This window comes from Cryptomeria japonica, unplaced genomic scaffold (genome assembly GCF_030272615.1).
Source record: "Cryptomeria japonica unplaced genomic scaffold, Sugi_1.0 HiC_scaffold_207, whole genome shotgun sequence".
Classification (NCBI taxonomy): domain Eukaryota; kingdom Viridiplantae; phylum Streptophyta; class Pinopsida; order Cupressales; family Cupressaceae; genus Cryptomeria; species Cryptomeria japonica.
This window is the reverse complement of record NW_026729029.1, coordinates 146,802-165,000: the sequence shown is the minus strand read 5'-3', so window position 1 is coordinate 165,000 and position 18,199 is coordinate 146,802. Positions and strand designations below refer to the sequence as shown.

At 60.2% G+C, this 18,199-nt stretch overlaps 1 non-coding gene across 1 annotated transcript; it reads left to right on the top strand.

Annotated features, from left to right (window-relative positions):
• The first annotated feature begins 12,252 nt into the window (after window positions 1–12,252).
• Window positions 12,253–12,371, top strand: LOC131868460 (5S ribosomal RNA). The gene has a single exon (XR_009366913.1). It is a non-coding gene; the product is annotated as a 5S ribosomal RNA (ribosomal RNA).
• The last annotated feature ends 5,828 nt before the right edge of the window (window positions 12,372–18,199 follow it).

The following is an 18,199-nucleotide window of genomic DNA, read 5'->3' as shown; positions in this document are numbered from 1 at the left end:
CAATCGGGAACAAGACCGATTACAAGTCGTCGAGTCTGTTACTGGGCGAACACGAGATGCGCACAGGAAATCGATCAGCCCTCACAATGGCCCAAGGCCAGAGATCGGACTGCTACGATTTACCCCAACAATCATCGTGCCACTCTTCGCAGAGAGGTGATAGACGCCAACGAGCCCGCGCATAGCAATCGAGGTGTAAAAAGGGCGTTGAAGGCAGGAAGCCTGGACGAAAGAGGCTACGAGGTCACCTCGAAGCGGTCTAAGAATCGGGCGCACTTGGGGCGACTACCAGTGCCAACCCCTTATCCCGCGGTGCGTCCGACACACAGAAATTTCCAAGGCGGCCAAGGAGCCTCCCCGCATAGCAATCGGGGTGTGAGGTTACGGATGCAGCATTGATAGCAATCGAGGTGTGAGGCGAAGGATGCAGAAGTGAGAGCCGAGGGATGTAGCAGAGATAGCAATCGGGGTGTGTGATGCAGAAGAGATAGCAATCGAGGTGTGCGGTGGGAAGGGCCCAGCAGCCAGAATGCATGAAGCGACGGATGAAGCAGTGATGACAACCGGGCTGTGAGGAGAGGAGGGATGCAGCCAAGAAAGCAATCAGGGCTCGAGGCAAGGGATGCATCAAGGATAGCAATCATGTTGTGAGGCGAGATTCCAAAGGCTAAACGTGAGAGGCTGCAGGGTCGACTCAGAGAGGTCTATGCATGTGAGAGGCTGAAAGCAAGGTCGACTCGGAGCGGTCTATGCATCGGGCGCGCTTGGGGCGACTACCAGTGCCAACCCCTTATCCCGCGACGCGTCCGACAAAGAGAACGTTCCAAGGCGGCAGAGGAGGTTACCAGCCGAAGGATGCAGTAGCAATAACAGGTATAGTTCCGCGGCGGCCGAGAAGACTCACCGCATAGGAATCGGGATGCGAGGCGAGGGATGCGGCGGGAAGGCCCCGACGGCTAAACGGAAGAGGCTGCAGGGCCGCCTCGGAATGGTCCAAGCATCGGATGCGATTGGGACGACTACCAGTGCCAACCCCTTATCCCGCGATGCGTCCGATACACAGATAGTTCCAAGGCGGCCGAGGAGCCTCACCGCATATCAATCGGGGTGCGAGGCGAGGGATGGGGCGGGAAGGCCCCAACGGCTAGACGGAAGAGGCTTCAGGGCCACCTCGGAATGGTCCAAGCATCGGACGCGCTTGGGGCGACTGCCAGTGCCAACCCCTTATCCCGCGATGCGTCCGATACACAGATGGTTCCAAGGCGGCCGAGGAGCCTCACCGCATAGCAATCGGGGGTGCGAGGCGAGGGATGGGGCGGGAAGGCCCCAACGGCTAGACGGAAGAGGCTTCAGGGCCGCCTAGGAATGGTCCAAGCATCGGACACGCTTGGGGCGACTACCAGTGACAGCCCCCTATCCCGCGATGCGTCCGATACGAAGATGGTTCCAAGGCGGCCGAGGAGCCTCACCGCATAGCAATCGGGGTGCGAGGTGGGGGATGCGGCGAGATGGCCCCAACGGCTAGACGGAAGAGGCCACAGGGCCGCGTCGGAATAGTCCAAGCATCGGACGCGCTTGGGGCGACTACCAGTGACAACCCCTTATCCCGCGATGCGTCCGATACGAAGATAGTTCCAAGGCGGCCGAGGAGCCTCACCGCATAGCAATCGGGGTGCGAGGTGGGGGATGCGGCGAGATGGCCCCAACGGCTAGACGGAAGAGGCTGCAGGGCCGCCTCGGAATAGTCCAAGCATCGGACGCGCTTGGGGCCACTACCAGTGACAACCCCTTATCCCGCGATGCGTCCGATACGAAGATAGTTCCAAGGCGGCCGAAGAGCCTCACCGCATAGCAATCGGGGTGCGAGGTGGGGGATGCGGCGAGATGGCCCCAACGGCTAGACGGAAGAGGCCACAGGGCCGCCTCGGAATAGTCCAAGCATCGGACGCGCTTGGGGCGACTACCAGTGACAACCCCTTATCCCGCGATGCGTCCGATACGAAGATAGTTCCCAGGCGGCCGAGGAGCCTCACCGCATAGCAATCGGGGTGCGAGGCGAGGGATGCGGCGAGATGGCCCCAAAGGCTAGACGGAAGAGGCTGCAGGGCTGCCTCGGAATAGTCCAAGCATCGGACGCGCTTGGGGCGACTACCACTGCCAACCCCTTATCCCGCGATGCGTCCGATACACAGATAGTTCCGAGGCGGCCGAGGAGGTGGGGGATGCAGCGAGATGGCCCCAACGGCTAGACGGAAGAGGCTGCAGGGCCGCCTCGGAATAGTCCAAGCATCGGACGCGCTTGGGGCGACTACCAGTGACAACCCCTTATCCCGCGATGCGTCCGATACACAGATAGTTCCGAGGCGGCCAAGGAGCCTCACCGCATAGCAATCGTGGTGCGAGGTGGGGGATGCGGCGAGATGGCCCCAACGGCTAGACGGAAGAGGCTGCAGGGCCGCCTCGGAATGGTCCAAGCATCGGATGCGCTTGGGGCGACTACCACTGCCAACCCCTTATCCCGCGATGCGTCCGATACACAGATAGTTCCAAGGCGGCCGAGGAGCCTCACAGCATAGCAATCAGGGTGCGAGGCGAGGGATGCGGCGAGAAAGCCCCAACGGCTAGAGGGAAGAGGCTTCAGGTCCGCCTCGGAATGGTCCAAGCATCGGACGCGCTTGGGGCGACTACCAGTGACAACCCCTTATCCCGCGACGCGTCCGATACACAGATAGTTCCAAGGCGGCCGAGGAGCCTCACCGCATAGCAATCGGGGTGCGAGGCGAGGGATGCGGCGAGAAGGACCCAACGGCTACACGGAAGAGGCTTCGGGGCCGCCTCGGAATGGTCCAAGCATCGGACGCGCTTGGGGCGACTACCAGTGACAACCCCTTATCCCGCGACGCGTCCGATACACAGATAGTTCCAAGGCGGCCGAGGAGCCTCACCGCATAGCAATCGGGGTGCGAGGCGAGGGATGCGGCGAGAAGGACCCAACGGCTAGACGGAAGAGGCTTCGGGGCCGCCTCGGAATGGTCCAAGCATCGGACGCGCTTGGGGCGACTACCAGTGACAACCCCTTATCCCGCGACGCGTCCGATACACAGATAGTTCCAAGGCGGCCGAGGAGCCTCACCGCATAGCAATCGGGGTGCGAGGCGAGGGATGCGGCGAGAAGGACCCAACGGCTAGACGGAAGAGGCTTCGGGTCCGCCTCGGAATGGTCCAAGCATCGGACGCGCTTGGGGCGACTACCAGTGACAACCCCTTATCCCGCGACGCGTCCGATACACAGATAGTTCCAAGGCGGCCGAGGAGCCTCACCGCATAGCAATCGGGGTGCGAGGCGAGGGATGCGGCGAGAAGGACCCAACGGCTAGACGGAAGAGGCTTCGGGTCCGCCTCGGAATGGTCCAAGCATCGGACGCGCTTGGGGCGACTACCAGTGACAACCCCTTATCCCGCGACGCGTCCGATACACAGATAGTTCCAAGGCGGCCGAGGAGCCTCACCGCATAGCAATCGGGGTGCGAGGCGAGGGATGCGGCGAGAAGGACCCAACGGCTAGACGGAAGAGGCTTCGGGTCCGCCTCGGAATGGTCCAAGCATCGGACGCGCTTGGGGCGACTACCAGTGACAACCCCTTATCCCGCGACGCGTCCGATACACAGATAGTTCCGAGGCGGCCGAGGAGCCTCACCGCATAGCAATCGGGGTGCGAGGCGAAGGATGCGGCGAGAAGGACCCAACGGCTAGACGGAAGAGGCTTCGGGTCCGCCTCGGAATGGTCCAAGCATCGGACGCGCTTGGGGCGACTACCAGTGACAACCCCTTATCCCGCGACGCGTCCGATACACAGATAGTTCCAAGGCGGCCGAGGAGCCTCACCGCATAGCAATCGGGGTGCGAGGCGAGGGATGCGGCGAGAAGGACCCAACGGCTAGACGGAAGAGGCTTCAGGGCCGCCTCGGAATGGTCCAAGCATCGAACGCGCTTGGGGCGACTACCAGTGACAACCCCTTATCCCGCGACGCGTCCGATACACAGATAGTTCCGAGGCGGCCGAGGAGCCTCACCGCATAGCAATCGGGGTGCGAGGCGAGGGATGCGGCGAGAAGGACCCAACGGCTAGACGGAAGAGGCTTCAGGGCCGCCTCGGAATGGTCCAAGCATCGGACGCGCTTGTGGCGACTACCAGTGACAACCCCTTATCCCGCGACGCGTCCGATACACAGATAGTTCCGAGGCGGCCGAGGAGCCTCACCGCATAGCAATCGGGGTGCGAGGCGAGGGATGCGGCGAGAAGGACCCAACGGCTAGACGGAAGAGGCTTCAGGGCCGCCTCGGAATGGTCCAAGCATCGGACGCGCTTGGGGCGACTACCAATGACAACCCCTTATCCCGCGACGCGTCCGATACACAGATAGTTCCGAGGCGGCCGAGGAGCCTCACCGCATAGCAATCGGGGTGCGAGGCGAGGGATGCGGCGAGAAGGACCCAACGGCTAGACGGAAGAGGCTTCAGGGCCGCCTCGGAATGGTCCAAGCATCGGACGCGCTTGGGGCGACTACCAATGACAACCCCTTATCCCGCGACGCGTCCGATACACAGATAGTTCCGAGGCGGCCGAGGAGCCTCACCGCATAGCAATCGGGGTGCGAGGCGAGGGATGCGGCGAGAAGGACCCAACGGCTAGACGGAAGAGGCTTCAGGGCCGCCTCGGAATGGTCCAAGCATCGGACGCGCTTGGGGCGACTACCAGTGACAACCCCTTATCCCGCGACGCGTCCGATACACAGATAGTTCCGAGGCGGCCGAGGAGCCTCACCGCATAGCAATCGGGGTGCGAGGCGAGGGATGCGGCGAGAAGGACCCAACGGCTAGACGGAAGAGGCTTCAGGGCCGCCTCGGAATGGTCCAAGCATCGGACGCGCTTGGGGCGACTACCGTTGCCAACCCCTTATCCCGCGATGCGTCTGATACACAGATAGTTCCGAGGCGGCCGAGGAGCCTCACCGCATAGCAATCGGGTTGCGAGGCAGATTATTGGGAAGGGAACCCCCTGGGATGCGGCTCAAGCAGTGCCCAAAGGGACTGGAATGCGGAATCACATCGAGAGACCCAAATGCTATACGAGGGCTCAAATCGAATTATCGATTTGGCCACGACATGGACGCATCGGAACGACTACCTTTGCCGAACCACTCGCAATTGCATCCATACCGAAACCAATAGACATTTCCGTTAGAGCCCTCGCATAGCATTCGGGAATCTCGCATGCCCCTCTAAATCGACCAATGCTGGCGCTCAATGAAAATCCGAGCGCTACCACCGTTCGAGCGCCAGCATTGGTCGAGTTAGAGGGGCACGGGGGAGAATGCTCCAGTCAACACCTCCCCTATATAAGTTATTTGTCCGATTCTCGCACAACCGTAGTCTGCCTCGTCGAATCAAACAACGGTCCCAGATTCCGACTTCCGTTCCGTAGAGACCCAAAAGCTAGATGGAGGCTCGCAAGAAAGAGAGTCGGCGCATAGCAATCGGGTTTCTCGAACGTTTAGGGACCGAGCTCACTTGCGGATAGGGCAAAATCCGCCAAGCAACCCAAAAGCTAGACGGGGGCTCGAATCGAATCGCCTAGGCGGCCACAACAACGACGTGTTGGATCGACTACCAGTGCCAAACCATTCAGCAAGACTAGTCTGTGTCGAGGCCGGATAGAGATTCTCAGAGAGCGCCCGCATAGCATTTAGGAGACCTGCCGCGTCCCTCACACTCGACAAATGGTGGTGCACGTTTATAAATCCGAGCGATCCCAACCCTTTCAAGCACCAACATCGGTCGAGATAGAGGGGCACGGAGGGGGCTGCGTGAGACAACACAGTCCCCTATATAAGTTATTTGTCCGATTCTCACACATCCGAAGAATGGTCATCAAATCGGACAACAGCCCAAACTTCCGACTTCCGTCCCAGAAAGCCCAAGAACTATCTAAAACGTTCATGGCCGGAACTCGATCGCGGCTATACCAGTCCGCCAAGCAACCCAAAAGCTAGACTGGAGCTCTAGTCGAATCACCTCTGTGGCCATTGCAAGGACGTGTTGGAGCGACTACCATTGCCGAACCATTCCGCAGGTCGAGTCCATACCAAGGCCGCATAGAGATTCACGATGAGCTCCTGCATAGCAATCAGGAGACTTGCCGTGTCCATCACAATCGATAAATCCTGGTGCAAGATTTTTGCATCCGAGCGCTCCAACCAGTCGAGCACCAGCATCAATCGACATAAACGGGCACGGGGGGAGGATGCTCGAGAACACTACCTCCCCTATATAAGTTATTTGTCCGATTCTCAAGCAGCCGAAGTCTGGTCATCGAATCGGGTCAAAGACCACAACTTCCGACTTTACCCACAATGCAAGTCATCGAATCGAACATCGGCCCCCGAGTCGGACTCCATGCGTATGTCAGGTCATCGGACCCAAATTCCGCCTTCCTGCGCATGGCGGGCCATCAATATCAACTCGGTCATCGGACCCAAACTCCGCCTTTTTGCGTATGGCACGCCTTCAAATCGGTCATCGGACCCAAATTCCGCCTTCCTGTGCATGGCGGGCCATCAACATCAACTCGGTCATCGGACCCAAATTCCGCCTTTCTGCGCATGGCACGCCATCAACTCGGTCATCGGACCCAAATTCCGCCTTCCTGCGCATGGCAGGTCATCGGACACAAATTCAGACCTCGCCAATATGCCTACGTATCGAATCGGTCATCGGACCCAACTTCCGACTTCATCCATACTGTAGGGTCTTTGAGGTTGGCGCGGTGCGCTCAACCCAGGGAGTCGACCCATCGAAGCATACACCTCCCCTATATAAGCTATTTGTCCGATTCCCACACCTGTGTAGTTTGCACCTCTGACCAGGACATCGACCCCAACTTCCGAACTCGACTGCAACGACGGCACCAGCGCCTTGGTGCGCACCTTGCGACGCACAGTCCCAACATTCGCCTTCCTGCACATGGCAGGTCATCGGACCCAAATTCCGACCTCGCGAGTATGCCTACATATCGAATCGGTCATCGGACCCAACTTCCGACTTCATCCATACCGTAGGGTCTTTGAGGTTGGCGCGGTGCGCTCAACCCGGGGAGTCGACCCAACGAAGCATACACCTCCCCTATATAAGCTATTTGTCCGATTCCCACACCTGTGTAGTTTGCACCTCCGATCAAGACATCGACCCCAACTTCCGAACTCGCCTCCAACGACCGAACCAGCGCCTTGGTGCGCACCTTGCAACGCACAGTGCCAACATTCGCCTTCCTGCACGTGGCAGGTCATCGGACCCAAATTCCGACCTCGCGAGTATGCCTACATATCGAATCGGTCATCGGACCCAACTTCCGACTTCATCCATACCGTAGGGTCTTTGAGGTTGGCGCGGTGCGCTCAACCCGGGGAGTCGACCCAACGAAGCATACACCTCCCCTATATAAGCTATTTGTCCGATTCCCACACCTGTGTAGCTTGCACCTCCGATCAGGACATCGACCCCAACTTCCGAACTCGACTAAAAAGACCGCACCAGCGCCTTGGTGTGCACCTTGCAACGCACAGTGTCAACATTCGCCTTCCTGCACATGGCAGGTCATCGGACCCAAATTCCGACCTCATGAGCATACCTACTAATCGAATCGGTCATCGGACCCAACTTCCGACTTCATCCATACCGTAGGGTCTTTGAGGTTGGCGCGGTGCGCTCAACCTGGGGAGTCGACCCATCGAAGCATACACCTCCCCTATATAAGCTATTTGTCCGATTCCGACACCTGTGTAGTTTGCACCTCCGCTCAGGACATCGACCCCAACTTCCGAACTCGCCTGCAACGACCGAACCAGCGCCTTGGTGCGCACCAAAAGTGCGCACTTTTGGAGGGCACTTTTGTGCGCTCCAAAGGTGCGCACTTTTGGAGGGCACTTTTCTGCGCTCCAAAGGTGCGCACTTTTGGAGGGCACTTTTTGGAGGGCACTTTTCTGCGCTCCAAAGGTGCGCACTTTTGGAGGGCACTTTTTGGAGGGCACTTTTCTGCGCTCCAAAGGTGCGCACTTTTGGAGGGCACTTTTTGGAGGGCACTTTTCTGCGCTCCAAAGGTGCGCACTTTTGGAGGGCACTTTTTGGAGGGCACTTTTCTGCGCTCCAAAGGTGCGCACTTTTGGAGGGCACTTTTTGGAGGGCACTTTTCTGCGCTCCAAAGGTGCGCACTTTTGGAGGGCACTTTTTGGAGGGCACTTTTCTGCGCTCCAAAGGTGCGCACTTTTGGAGGGCACTTTTTGGAGGGCACTTTTCTGCGCTCCAAAGGTGCGCACTTTTGGAGGGCACTTTTTGGAGGGCACTTTTCTGCGCTCCAAAGGTGCGCACTTTTGGAGGGCACTTTTTGGAGGGCACTTTTCTGCGCTCCAAAGGTGCGCACTTTTGGAGGGCACTTTTGTGCACTCCAAAGGTGCGCACTTTTGGAGGGCACTTTTCCTGTGCTCCAAAGGTGCACACCTAGGTGAGCACCTTCGACCACACCTTGTAGCACACCAAACTCTGACTTTCGACTTCATCCGCAATGCAGGGTCTTTGAGGTTGGCGCAATGCGCACAACCAGGGGAGTCGACCCATCAAACCCAACACCTCCCCTATATAAGCTATTTGTCTGATTCTCATACATGCGTAGCCTGCAGGAGCAATTAGGACATCGACCCCAACTTTCGGCTTCTAAACGAAAACAAGGTCTTTGAGGTTGGTGTAATGCGAACAACTAGGGGAGTCAACCCATCAAACCCAACACCTCCCCTATATAAGCTATTTGTCTGATTCTCATACATGTGTAGTCTACAGGAGCAATTAGGACATCGACCCCAACTTTTGACTTCTTAACGAAAACAAGGTCTTTGAGGTTGACGTAATGCGCACAACCAGGGGAGTCGACCCATCAAACCCAACACCTCCCCTATATAAGCTATTTGTCCGATTCTCATACATGTGTAGCCTGCAGGAGCCATTAGGACATTGACCCCAACTTTTGACTTCTTAACGAAAACAAGGTCTTTGAGGTTGGCGTAATGCGCACAACCAAGGGAGTTGACCCATCAAACCCAACACCTCCCCTATATAAGCTATTTGTCTGATTCTCATACATGTGTAGCCTGCAACAACGATTAGGACATCCACCCCAACTTCTGAATTCGTCTGCGTTGACCGCACCAAAGGTGCACGCCTTGGTGCTCACCAAAATCCGACTTCCGACTTCTTCTGCTATGCGGGGTCTTTGAGGTTGGCGCAGTGCGCACAACCAGGGGAGTCAACCCACCGAATGCAACACCTCCCCTATATAAGCTATTTGTCTGATTCTCATACATGCGTAGACTGCAGCAATGATTAGGACATCCACCCCAACTTTTGACTTCTTAAACAAGACAGGGTCTTTGAAGTTGGTGCAGTGCACACAACCAGGGGAGTCGACCCATCAAACGCAACACCTCCCCTATATAAAGCTATTTGTCCGATTCTCATACGTGTAGTCTGCAGCAGCGATTAGGACATCGACCCCAACTTCCGAATTCGTTTGCATTGACCGCACCAAAGGTGCACGCCTTGGTGTGCACCCTGGAGTGCACTTTGGTGCTCACCTCGGTGCACACTTTGGTGTGCACCTCGGTGTGCACCAAAGGTGCGCACCTTGGAGCGCACCAAAGGTGTACACTTTGGAGCGCACCACATAGGGTCTTTGAGAGGTTGGCGCAGTGCGCACACCAAGGTGGGTGTTGAGGTGCGTGCCGAGGTGGGTGGGTGCTAGGGTGCGCTCCATGGTGGGTGCCAGGGTGGGTGCGTGCTAGGGTGGATTCCAAAGAGGGTCATAGGGTGGGTGCCAAGGTGGGTTGGTGATATAGTGGGTTCAAAGGTGGGTACTAGGGTGGGTTCCAAGGTGGGTCACAAGTTGGGTGCCAGGATGCGTGGGTGTTAGGTTGGGTGCCAAGGTGGGCTCCTGCGTGGGTGGGTGCTAGGGTGGGTTTCAAGGTGGACGCGAGGGCGGGTGCCAAGGTGGGTAACAAGTTGGGTGTTAGGATGGGTGAGTGCTAGAGTGGGTGCCAAGGTGGGTGGGTGCTAAGGTGGATGCCAAGGTGGTTCACAGGGTGGGTGGGTTCTAGGGTGAGTTCCAAGGTGGGTCACAGGTTCAGTGCTAGGGTGGGTGTCAAGGCGGGTGTCGAGGTGCCTGGGTGCTAGGGTGTGGATGCCAATGTGGGTCATAGGGTGGGTACTAGGGTGGGCTGCAATGTGGGTGCCAAGGTGGGTAACATGCTCGGTGGGTTCTAAATTGGGTGCCAGGGTGGGTGTGCACCCACCTTGCCCGAGGTGGGTGCCAAGGTGCCAGTGTGGGTGGGTGCTAAGGTGGATGCCAAGGTGGGTGAGAAGGTGGGTGATAGGTTGAGTGGTAGGATGGGTGGGTGCCAAGATGGGTCACAGGGTGGGTGCAAGGGTGGGTAGGTGCTAGGGTTGGTGTCAGGGTGGGTGGGTGCTAGGTTGGGTTCCAAGGTGGGTGCGAGGGTGAGTGTCAAGGTGGGTCACAGGTTAGGTGCTAGGATGGGTGAGTGCTAGGGTGCAAAGGTGCCAGGGTGGGTGCTAGGATGGGTCGATGCTAGGGTGAGTGGCAAGGTGGGTCCACAAGTGTCAAGGTGGGTGCCGAGGTGGGTGCCAAGTCGGCGACTGCTATGGTGGATGCCAAGGTGGGTCACGGGGTGGGTGCCAAGTTGCTAGGTTGGGTTCCAAGGTGGGTGCCAACGTGGGTGCTAGGGTGCGTGGGTTAAAGGGTGTGTCACAACGTGGGTGCCAGGATGGGTGCGCACCCACACTGGCCAAGACGGGTGCGGGTGCAAGGTTGGGTTCCAAGCCCGGTCACAGGCTGGGTGCTAGGATGGGTGGGTGCCAAGGTGGGCACCAGGGTGGGTGCACCCACCCTGGCCAAGGTGGGTCACGGGGTGGGTCCTAGGGTGGGTAACGGGGTGGGTACTAAGGTGCGTGCCAAGGTGGGTCATAGGGTGGGTGCCAAGGTGGGCACCAGGGTGGGTGTGCACCAACCCTAGCCAGGGTAGGTCACGGGGTGGTTGTCGGGGTGGGCGTCAAGGAGCCAAGGTGGGTGGCAAGTAGCCAAGTTGCGTGCCAAGGTGGGTGTCGGGGTGGGTGCCAAGGATCCAAGGTGGGTGCCAAGGAACCAAGGTGGGTGTCTGGGTGGGTGCCGAGGTGGGAGCCAGGGTGGGTCCCAAGGTGAGTGCAAAGGTGGGTGCCAGGGTCAAGGTGAGTGCCAATGTGGGTTCCAAGGTGCCAGGGTCAGGGTGAGTGCCAATGTGGGTTCAAAGGTGCTAAGTTGGGTGCGAGGTTGGGTGCGAGGGTGGGTGGGTGCCAAGGTGTGCTAGGTGGAAGCCCGGGTGGGTCGGCATCCCATGGGTGTCGAGTTGGGTGCCTGATGGGTGCTTCTTGTCAAGTTTTAGTCGTCGGGACTCATTTCGAGCCTTAGAGGTCGTTTCTTGTCCGGTTGCCCTGTCTTCGACCTGGGAACCCAATTTTGGTCCTCGGGTCCCATTTTTTTTTGTCTCGCATCCCACTTTTGGCCTGTGGCCTTTTCGGGGTCGATTCTCGTTTTGGGCATCAGAGCATGTTTCTTCTCCTAAAACCCAATATTTGTTTATTAAGTCTCGGAACACATTTTTGTTCTCGTGGACCCATCATGGGTCTTGGAACGCATTTGTGGTCCTTGGGTCCCATTTTGCATCCCGAAACTTGTGTTTTGGTGCTTGATCCCTATTTTGGGTGCCCACCTTGCACCAAGTGCGCACCCGGGGCAAACCGAGCGCCTTGGTGCACCGGGGCAAGATCGAGCGTGCACCCGAGGCGCCCCGAACATGCACCAAGGTGCACTCGGCCCACATGTGAGCGCAGGTCGTTGCGCCCGAGGTGGTGTGTGGGCACCGCGTTGCAGACGGGACACTGCACGCACACGACGCCCCCTCCAGGTGCACGCACGTAGGCCGGGCCGGGTGCACACCCGACGCCCTAGCAAGGTGCGCGCACCCGGGCAGGGCTCACACTTGGCGAACGGGGCGCACTTCGCGAGGGAGGGTGTGCACCTCGACGGGGGTGGGTGGCCGGGGTGGATTCGCACGTGGGTCGCGGTTTGCTAAGTACACACTGCGACAAGCTCATAACGGGTGCGATCATACCAGCATTAGTGCACCGGATCCCATCAGAACTCCGCAGTTAAGCGCGCTTGGGCCGGAGTAGTACTGGGATGGGTGACCTCCCGGGAAGTCCCGGTGTTGCACCCTTTTTTAGTTTTTCGCCGGGCGTCGCAATGCTATTTGAATAAACCTTTTGCCCGTTTGCGTTCTCGTCGGGGCCGGGCCGGGCCGGGGTGCGCTGCCCGCACTACCGCGCGCGCGGGGGCGACACCGAGCGCGCACCCGAGGCACCCCGAGCACACAGGCCACGGTGCAACCCGGGCGTTGTGCGCGCACCCCGGTGCGCCCGAGGTGCTGCGCGCGCACCCAGGTGAAATCGGTGTGCACCTCGGCCAGTGCGCGCTCGGTCGAGTCGCGCACGTTGGCCAAGGTGCACGGTGATGTTTCTTACTCTAAGGTTCCGCACCAGACGCCCGGGACAGGTGAGCGAAGCTGGGCGGGGCCGGGTGCGCGGCCGGGGCAGGTGCACGCAGCTGGAGAGAGCTTTGGAGCACACTTCGGAGCGCACCAATGATGCGCTCCATTCAAAAGTTTCCTGAAAAGGCAAAAAAAGTTGAGATTATAGAATTTCCCACTTGAGAGATTGTAAAAAAAAAAAATTTAAAATGAAGGAAACGCGGGTGCCAAGGTGTGCGCAGCCCAGCCAAGGTGTGCGCACCAAGGCGCCCACCCTGGCGAAGGTGCACGCAAGGTGCGCACCCGAGGCAAACCGGACAATTAACCCAACTTTCGACTTCGCGCGCACCTTGGAGCGCACTTCGGAGCGCTCCTTGGTGCGCACCAATCTTGGGCACCTCGGAGTGCACCATGGCGCCCACCAAGGTGCGCACCCGGGGCAAACCGAGCTCCGACTTCGTGCGCACCTTGGAGCGCACGAAAGGTGCGCACCATGGCGCCCACCAAGGTGCGCAGCCCAGCCAAGGCGTGCGCATCAAGGTGCGCACCCTGGCGAAGGTGCGCACCCGGGGCAAACCGAGCTCCGACTTCGTGCGCACCTTGGAGCGCACAAAAGGTGCGCAACCCAGCCAAGGTGTGCGCACCCCGGTCAAACCGAGCTCCGAATCGTGCGCACCAGAGGTGCACGCCATCGTGCGCACCTTGGAGCACACTTCGGAGCCCTCCTTGGTGCGCGCCGATGTTGCGCACCTCGGAGCGCACCCGGGGAAAACAATGCAATTAACCCGACTTTCGACTTCGTGGGCACCTCGGAGCGCTCTCGGGTTCGCACCTCGGAGCACACCGAGGTGCGCACCTTTGATGCGCTGCCTTCACCAATTTCCAGAAAAGGCAAGAAAACATTGAGAAGGTGTGCGCACCGAGGTGCCCACCCTGGCGAAGGTGCACGCGAGGTGCGCACCCGGGGCAAACCGGGCTCCGACTTCGTGCACGCCGCACCTTGGAGCACACTTCGGAGCGCTCCTTGGTGCGCACCAGGGCGCGCAACCCAGCCGAGGTGCCCACCCCGGCGAAGGTGCACGCGAGGTGCGCACCCGGGGCAAACCGGGCTCCGACTTCGTGCACGCCATGGTGCCCACCGCGGCGAAGGTGCACGCGAGGTGCGCACCCGGGGCAAACCGGGCTCCGACTTCGTGCACGCCGCACCTTGGAGCACACTTCGGAGCGCTCCTTGGTGCGCACCATGGTGCCCACCAGGGCGCGCAACCCCGCCGAAGGTGCACGCGAGGTGCGCACCCGGGGCAAACCGGGCTCCGACTTCGTGCACGCCGCACCTTGGAGCACACTTCGGAGCGCTCCTTGGTGCGCACCATGGTGCCCACCAGGGCGCGCAACCCCGCCGAAGGTGCACGCGAGGTGCGCACCCGGGGCAAACCGGGCTCCGACTTCGTGCACGCCATGGTGCGCACCGCGGCGAAGGTGCGCACCCGGGGCAAACCGGGCTCCGACTTCGTGCACGCCGCACCTTGGAGCACACTTCGGAGCGCTCCTTGGTGCGCACCAGGGCGCGCAACCCAGCCGAGGTGCCCACCCCGGCGAAGGTGCACGCGAGGTGCGTACCCGGGGCAAACCGGGCTCCGACTTCGTGCACGCCGCACCTTGGAGCACACTTCGGAGCGCTCCTTGGTGCGCACCATGGTGCCCACCAGGCCGCGCAACCCAGCCAAGGTGTGCGCACCAAGGTGCACGCGAGGTGCGCACCCGGGGCAAACCGGGGTCCGACTTCGTGCACGCCGCACCTTGGAGCACACATCGGGGCGCTCCCGGGTTCGCACCGGCGTTGCGCACCGTGGTGGGCACCTCGGAGCACACCAAGGTGGGCAGCGAGGTGCGCACCTTTGATGCGATGCCTTCACTAATTTCCATAAAAGGCAAAAAAAAAACGAGATTTTAAAATTTCCGTTTTGAAAGATAGTGAGAAAAAGGGAATGCTGGTGCCATCTTGAGCCCGCCCTGGTGCGCAGCCCAGCCAAGGTGTGCGCACCAAGGTGCCCACCCTGGCGAAGGTGCGCGCCCGGGCAATTAATCCAACTTCCAACTTCGCGCGCGCCAGGGTGGGAGCGCACCCAACAACCGGGCCTGGGAAGAGCCAATGCGAGAAACCCCACCAAACGCTCTGACAAAAAAAGAGGGGGCGCTCCAGTAACCTCGCTTCGGAGCGCACCCTGGGCAAACCCAGCCAAGGTGCCCACCCCGGCCAAGGTGCAGGCGAGGTGCGCACCCGGGGCAAACCGGGCTCCGACAACGTGCACGCCGCACCTTGGAGCACACTTCGTAGCGCTCCCGGGTGCGCACCTCAGAGCACACCAAGGTGGGCAGCGAGGTGCGCACCTTTGATGCGCTGCCTTCACTAATTTCCAGAAAAGGCAAAAAAAAAAGGAGATTTTAAAATTTCCGTTTTGAAAGATAGTGAAAAAAACGGAACGCGCGTGCCATCTTGAGCCCGCCCTGGTGCGCAGCCCAGGTAAGGTGCCCACCCTGGCAAAGGTGCGCACCCGGGCAATTAACCCTACTTCCGACTTCGTGCGCGCCAGGGTGGCAACCGGGCCTCGGAAGAGCCAATGCGAGAAACCCCACCAAACGCTCCGACAAAAAAAGAGGCGGCGCTCCAATAACCCCGCTTCGGAGCGCAGCCGGGGCAAACCCAGCCAAGGTGCCCACCCCGACGAAGGTGCACGCGAGGTGCGCACCCGGGGCAAACCGGGCTCCGACAACGTGCACGCAGCACCTTGGAGCACACTTCGAAGCACTCCCGGGTGCCCACCGGCGTTGCGCACCGTGGTGGGCAGCGAGGTGCGCACCTTTGATGCGCTGCCTTCACTAATTTCCAGAAAAAGGCAAAAAAAAATGAGATTTTAAAATTTCCGTTTTGAAAGATAGTGAAAAAAAAGGAACGCGGGTGCCATCTTGAGCCCGCCCTGGTGCGCAGCCCAGGCAAGGCATGCGCACCAAGGTGCCCACCCGAGGTGCACACCCGGGGCAAACCGGGCTCCGACTTCGTGCAGGCCGCACCTTGGAGCACACTTCGGAGCGCTCCTTGGTGCGCACCATGGTGCCCACCAGGGCGCGCAACCCAGCCAAGGTCTGCACACCAAGGTGCCCACCCCGGCGAAGGTGCACGCGAGGTGCGCACCCGGGGCAAACCGGGCTCCGACTTCGTGCACGCCATGGTGCCCACCGCGGCGAAGGTGCACGCGAGGTGCGCACCCGGGGCAAACCGGGCTCCGACTTCGTGCACGCCGCACCTTGGAGCACACTTCGGAGCGCTCCTTGGTGCGCACCATGGTGCCCACCAGGGCGCGCAACCCAGCCAAGGTGTGCGCACCAAGGTGCACGCGAGGTGCGCACCCGGGGCAAACCGGGGTCCGACTTCGTGCACGCCGCACCTTGGAGCACACATCGGAGCGCTCCCAGGTTCGCACCAGCGTTGCGCACCTTTGATGCGCTGCCTTCACTAATTTCCAGAAAAGGCAAAAAAAAACGAGATTTTAAAATTTCCGTTCTGAAAGATAGTGAAAAAAACGGAACGCGGGTGCCATCTTGAGCCCTTCCTGGTGCGCAGCCCAGGCAAGTTGTGCGCACCAAGGTGCCCACCCTGGCGGAGGTGCGCGCCCGGGGCAATCCGGGCTCCGACTTCGTGCACTGCATGGTGCCCACCAAGGCGCGCAACCCAGCCAAGGTGCCCACCGCAGCGAAGGTGCACGCGAGGTGCGCACCCGAGGTGCACACCCGGGGCAAACCGGGCTCCGACTTCGTGCACGCCGCACCTTGGAGCACACTTCAGAGCGCTCCTTGGTGCGCACCAGGGCGCGCAACCCAGCCGAGGTGCCCACCCCGGCGAAGGTGCACGCGAGGTGCGCACCCGGGGCAAACCGGGCTCCGACTTCGTGCACGCCATGGTGCCCACCGCGGCGAAGGTGCGCACCCGGGGCAAACCGGGCTCCGACTTCGTGCACGCCGCACCTTGGAGCACACTTCGGAGCGCTCCTTGGTGCGCACCATGGTGCCCACCAGGCCGCGCAACCCAGCCAAGGTGTGCGCACCAAGGTGCACGCGAGGTGCGCACCCGGGGCAAACCGGGGTCCGACTTCGTGCACGCCGCACCTTGGAGCACACATCGGGGCGCTCCCGGGTTCGCACCGGCGTTGCGCACCGTGGTGGGCACCTCGGAGCACACCAAGGTGGGCAGCGAGGTGCGCACCTTTGATGCGATGCCTTCACTAATTTCCATAAAAGGCAAAAAAAAAACGAGATTTTAAAATTTCCGTTTTGAAAGATAGTGAGAAAAAGGGAATGCTGGTGCCATCTTGAGCCCGCCCTGGTGCGCAGCCCAGCCAAGGTTTGCGCACCAAGGTGCCCACCCTGGCGAAGGTGCGCGCCCGGGCAATTAACCCAACTTCCAACTTCGCGCGCGCCAGGGTGGGAGCGCACCCAACAACCGGGCCTGGGAAGAGCCAATGCGAGAAACCCCACCAAACTCTCTGACAAAAAAAGAGGGGGCGCTCCAGTAACCCCGCTTCGGAGCGCACCCTGGGCAAACCCAGCCAAGGTGCCCACCCCGGCCAAGGTGCAGGCGAGGTGCGCACCCGGGGCAAACCGGGCTCCGACAACGTGCACGCCGCACCTTGGAGCACACTTCGTAGCGCTCCCGGGTGCGCACCTCAGAGCACACCAAGGTGGGCAGCGAGGTGCGCACCTTTGATGCGCTGCCTTCACTAATTTCCAGAAAAGGCAAAAAAAAAAGGAGATTTTAAAATTTCCGTTTTGAAAGATAGTGAAAAAAACGGAACGCGCGTGCCATCTTGAGCCCGCCCTGGTGCGCAGCCCAGGTAAGGTGCCACCCTGGCAAAGGTGCGCACCCGGGCAATTAACCCTACTTCCGACTTCGTGCGCGCCAGGGTGGCAACCGGGCCTCGGAAGAGCCAATGCGAGAAACCCCACCAAACGCTCCGACAAAAAAAGAGGCGGCGCTCCAATAACCCCGCTTCGGAGCGCAGCCGGGGCAAACCAAGCCAAGGTGCCCACCCCGACGAAGGTGCACGCGAGGTGCGCACCCGGGGCAAACCGGGCTCCGACAACGTGCACGCAGCACCTTGGAGCACACTTCGAAGCACTCCCGGGTGCCCACCGGCGTTGCGCACCGTGGTGGGCAGCGAGGTGCGCACCTTTGATGCGCTGCCTTCACTAATTTCCAGAAAAAGGCAAAAAAAAATGAGATTTTAAAATTTCCGTTTTGAAAGATAGTGAAAAAAAAGGAACGCGGGTGCCATCTTGAGCCCGCCCTGGTGCGCAGCCCAGGCAAGGCATGCGCACCAAGGTGCCCACCCGAGGTGCACACCCGGGGCAAACCGGGCTCCGACTTCGTGCAGGCCGCACCTTGGAGCACACTTCGGAGCGCTCCTTGGTGCGCACCATGGTGCCCACCAGGGCGCACCCGAGGCAAACCGGGCTCCGACTTC